General features: G+C 27.3%; 1 protein-coding gene across 1 annotated transcript in view; it reads right to left on the bottom strand.

Annotated features, from left to right (window-relative positions):
- The window catches only part of LOC110017998 (AT-hook motif nuclear-localized protein 20-like), a 22334-nt gene that overhangs the window by 1603 nt on the left and 14924 nt on the right, over nucleotides 1-5807 (bottom strand).

Genomic DNA, 5807 nt, shown 5'->3' on the forward strand with positions numbered 1-5807 from the left:
ATATATATATATTATAAGCTCAACTTAATGCAGAGAATATAATTTATATAAATAAAAATTAATAATATTATATACACACAATTGCAAATATAATTATTTGTGTGGCATGCCAATATCTACAGCTAATAACTTTTTGAGAGAAATGGTAAGGGTAAATGGTAAGTGTATGTAAATTACCTTTGGTCAAATGTTTTATTAAGAATTAGTGAAGTTTAATCTAGCTCAATATCGAAAAAAAAAATTAATATATATATATTTCAAAATAAATTTAATGATTTTAATAAGTTTTTTTCTTAATTTTATATGTAATTTTTATATTTAAGTGGCTTGGGTACATATGCTATAAATTAGGGTTTTGTTTCTTTGGTGGAGCCGAGTGGGCGGGGTCAGGTAGGAAGCACGTCCCTATCTCAAGCTCTGAATGCTACATACTTTTCTATTCTCATGACGAAGAAAGGAAACACACAGGGGTTTACTAATTATTTATATATTTCTTTTTTGTTTTCAATTATGTTCGATTTCTTTGAGATTGTATTTTCGACCAACAATAATCGTAAGAGATTTCATATATGGATTTTTTTTTAATTGCATCAATTAAAATAAAAATAGAAAAAAAGTTGACTATTTTTTTTATATAAAGTAATTAATTCAATCTCCTTGAATAAAAAAAATAAAACTAAAGTATTCACTTTTTGGCTATCAAAATAATTTATCATAACAAATAATTAATGATAAGATATGATTTGTTAAATAATCCCATTAAATTTTAAGTCCAATCATTGATCTTTGACTTTTTAACTCCAAGCTAAAACACATGAGCACAAATAAGGGACACTTTCATATGAAAAAAAAAATGTATTATTCTTTTGATTAATCTCTTAAAGCAAATTTTTTGGGTTCAATTTAGGGGTGATTAGATGTGAAACTTTAATATTTTTATTTTTGCAAAATTATGTTTAAACTGCCTTTAGTTCATAATGGTGATATGATTTATTAAGTTATCCGAAATAACTTCGAGTTAATATTGATTCCTTGATTTTTTTGTCTTTATATTTGGGTTAGAAAAGAATATTAATTTTATTTTTAAATCACTGGAGACATGTTTTCAAAACATCAAAAACATAGAAATTGTGTTTTTGCTGTTTCAAAAACTTATTTTTTGGAGCTTTGCCCCAAGAACTTAAATTAGATTAATTAATTAATTTAGGCTCCATTTATTAATCATCACTGGCTGAAATGAATTTTTCCAAATTAACTCCACTAATCAACTGCTAAACTTGCTTAATAAAGTTACAAAAAATTAACGGAATTATAAAAATTACTTTAAATTCAACCAATTAATAAAAAACTTAATTAATAATCATTTAATCAAATCATTAATTATTTAAGTAAAACCTAAATGAATTTAATTAACTAATAATTACTTAATTTAAGAGTAAATCAACCCAATTAACTTAATAATTTAAATACTGAACACATAATAGTTCAAATAAAATATTAATCATTTAATTAAGTTAATAATAATAAAATTAAAACCATAAATTATTTAAACATGTCATTAAATATATAAATAATTAAATATAAAACTAAATAACTTTATTGTAATAATAATTAATGAATAAATTAAATATTTAATTTAATAATTGAAATTTTGATTAATCCATAAAACTAATTTTAATAAACTTATTAAAAATTCAAATCAATTAAAGCTTCAATTTAACAAACCTTAACTTAATGCATAAATAAATAATTAATTAATTTCAATAATCCACAAAAAAATAATTAACATGTTAAATAATTAAATTAACTAACATGTTAGTAGTTATTACAACTTCTATATATATATGGAATATAATATTTTATAAATGATTTGTTTTTAATGAATTTTTATACTGTGGATTTTGACACAATTACATAGTTAGAGTTGGCGACAATTTTTATGTGATAAGAAAGAATAGAGTGGTCTAATTGTAAAAGGTGAAATTTAGGTGACATATATGTAAATGCCCGATTATGTTTAACTAATTTTTTAACAAATATAGTTCTTTCTTTTAAAAAAATACAAAATATCCAACCAAATATGCTTTATATTTTTTGTTTTCAAAAACATATAAATCATAACAATATCAAATACATTTTCTAAAAATAAAAAACAAGAAAAAAAACAGACTGAGAAGAAAAGCAAAATTGAAAAATAGAAAGTAAGAAGAAAAACTACACTTTAGCAAGATAGCACATTACTTTTACTTTTATTATATAGGCTTAACTAACTTTCTTAATACACATATCATGATGAATGAAAAGCTTATAAATATTTGCCCTTATGGTTTAAACTTTGCTATTATTCTTCTTCCTTTAACTTCCTTGCATTCAATATTACTTTATGTCAAGATAATGAGACTCATGAACCTTGAGCTTGGTGATTACAAGTGAAAAAAGGCATATCAGAAGAAAAAGTACAATAAAATGAAATTGTGCAATCATAATTGTCTCATTCTAAGAACGTTATAATTGAACACTGAAGCAAATAAGAGTTTTTCAAAAAGGTATGTCCTTGAAGACACTAACTATTTACACTTTTCTCCACGCTCTTACTAATAAATGAAAGCCAATTTTGACCAAGAAGTCTAAAAAGTTGATGTGTGCTCACCATGCCAAAGTTGTTATTATGAGAAGGGCAAAAACACTATAAAAGAGCCAATTTACAATTCATGGATCAAACATAAATAGTAAGAAGCCATTGATTCATTCACTACACAACACCAAATTCTTGAATGCAAATAGGGAAAAGTAATAAACTTTTAAATGATTGAATAAAATCTCAAGCATGTAACTTTTCTCATTCTCTATACCTTCAACTTTCACTAGTGAATACGAATAAAATTTTCTAACCATGATACCTTGTAAGTCAACTTCTCACTTTATTTCAAACAGAAACTTGACAAATCAATTCTTCGAATAAATAAGAGAAATTTTTTGAAAACTTTTATTTACAAAGTCATCCAATCATTGAATTCAATTTCTTCAAAGTTTGATGTTGTAATAATCATTATGTTGTAAGGATTATAATTGATTAGTATTAAAACATCTATTTTATGAGATAACGCAATTGGTGTTTAAACATTAACTAAAGATACAATATTTTTAGAGCTTAATTGCTTTGAATATTGAGTTTTAGCCTTTTTTTTTTTTATCTTGCTTGATTTAAGTTTTAACTTTTTTTCCACACTCATTTCATCATAATAATAATAACTCAAATTTTTAGGACCAAATGTTGATATGATGCTCTTTTAAGTTTTAATCTCATTTATCATTCTAATTTTGTTGAGACAACCACAACCCTATCAACGACTAAAATCACCACAGCTTAATCAAATTATTTAATATTCAATAAAAATAAATAGATAAATTAAATCAATGTCCTCATGTATTTACTTATCTAACACCTAAATTTCAATTAATTTTTTTACACACATACCACCTTACCTATGCATGAAACTGTGCATTTCACCTTTTTAAAGTTAAAATGGTAGTACTTTTCTTATGTGGCAAGAAAGATTTGGATGGTATAAATGTAAAAATTAAAATATTGGTTTTAGATATATGTAAATACTTAAGAATTGGGCGGTACATAAGTAGATGCCCCGAATAAATTTGAAGCGTTTTGAGCTCAAAATTCATGAACAGCTCATTGGTTTTTGTCATAAACAACAATCAAGAACCGAAAACTCCTTATAAATTGAATTTTTTTCAGTAATACCCTTCTTATTATAAAGGCTTCTGCAATGTTCATCATGTTTGGTTATTTACTTAGACCTTCACCTTTCCTTAATGGAGAATCCTTCGAAGATGCAGACTGACACATAACAACGGGATAATTATATACACAGTACCCGGAACATTGCAATTTACAAATCTAACCCTCAAGTGATTTTTTGTGAACTACCAAACTGATGCATTTATGCACGCCACAGTCAAGTTGTAGGGAATTTGATAAAAATGATAGGTTTTATCATGAATTTTGATATTTGAGTGGGATTTTGGTGCAATATCCTTATTTTTCTTAAGCTTATCAAGCGAAATAAAGTTGAATTTCAAGTAAAAAAATATTCAGGTTTGGACAATAAAAATAAAAAGAGGAGGTGCTGATAGACAAACAAGAAGGGTATGCACAGTAATGTATCACCTCCCTATTAACTACTTCACCTAATAATTTCTCCAAAATTTTACCTAATCAAATCACCACAAATTAAATGTGCCACCCCCCCACCCCAACTCTAATTCCAACCAACTACCAATTGCTTAGCACCCCCACCTCCCATCTGTGGCCAAACAACTTCCTGCCTTCCATCTTTAGCTTCGCACCGCCTCATCCATCACAATTGAGAAAATGTAACGTTTATCGTCCGGACATGCGAGCACTCATGTCACGCGAACATGCGAACGATAGTGTCTCGCACCACGCTGTGCATCCAACGGCGTGGTGCGATTTCACGTTGTCGACCGCACGGACAAAATATTTTCTCCTCTCGACCGCACGGACGTAATTCCTACATGAGTTGCAATATTCATTAATGCTATATTGCTATGTACATATCATGAACAAGTGTTCTCTAGGTAGAAAAAAAAGAAAAGCTGAATGGTCGTGTGAAAATGAGAATAACTGAGTTATGTATATACCTCTAATGGTTAATGGTTTGATGTGTGATTTATGTAATAATGAATGTATAAATCTTAATATAAATATAATAAAAAAAATGGAAACCATTATATATATATATTGCTTTGATTGGCCCAAAATAAAAGAGACATTCAGGTGGTGTTTGGTAGCATACATTTAATAGTATTTACGGACTCCGAAACACGAAAAAAAGGGAAATCCGATGGTTCACCGAATCCAAATTTCCCTTTCGTTCCATCACTTTTTTTACATAAATCCGAATTTACTAAATCTGATTTTTAAGTTGGTTTAAGTGATTTAGTTTCAGACAAAAATTAAATCCCGCAATAATTTATCTAGCAAGTTGAGCAAATTTAATTGAACCAATGCAAGTTATAGTTAGTGTTAGGGAAGGAATATGTGAGTTGAAGTAATATCCAGGTAGGAGCGATATTATGTAAAATTAATTTTTGAAACATTAGCACATAATGAATGACAATGCAAGGATGATTCCTAGTGGAACATGGAACATATGTCTATAATATTTTTTGAATTCAAGGGACATTTAAAATTATCAAATTATCATAATATTTTTACCATATAAACTATACCATTTATACCACTATTTTAAGTTGAAGATTTTAGCCTCAGCATATACCTGATCTTTATCAATGGTTTTTTACCGCTGTTGTTGGTCGAAATAATTACAATGAATGCTGATTATTTTCCTGTGGTAACAGCGTGCATCAGCCATTAATCCCACTAGCATTGAAGTAAGTCACCAACCACCTATTGTCCTTTTTGGCAATTTCAAGTTTTTGTATATTGTTAAAATGATGTAAACATTTTGCAATAGGAGTTCTTTTATTGAATGATTTTCTTAGCCTTGTTTGGAAGCTTAGCTTTGAGATTGAAAGCCTCATGGCTTCCCAATTGATCCTAATTCTTTAATGGAAATTAGGGTGATTTGATTTATTTTATTTTATTTTTTGTTCAACTGACCCTCAATAGCACCTCTTCTTCTTCATTATCATTCGCTTTTTCCTCCATGCACCATCAATTTATCCCAAATATAAAAAAATCATTATACAACTTCAAATTTTAATTATATTGATTTCTTAATTTGAAAAAATATATATATATATAT

This window comes from Phalaenopsis equestris, unplaced genomic scaffold (assembly GCF_001263595.1).
Source record: "Phalaenopsis equestris unplaced genomic scaffold, ASM126359v1 Scaffold000002, whole genome shotgun sequence".
NCBI classification, from domain to species: Eukaryota; Viridiplantae; Streptophyta; class Magnoliopsida; order Asparagales; family Orchidaceae; genus Phalaenopsis; species Phalaenopsis equestris.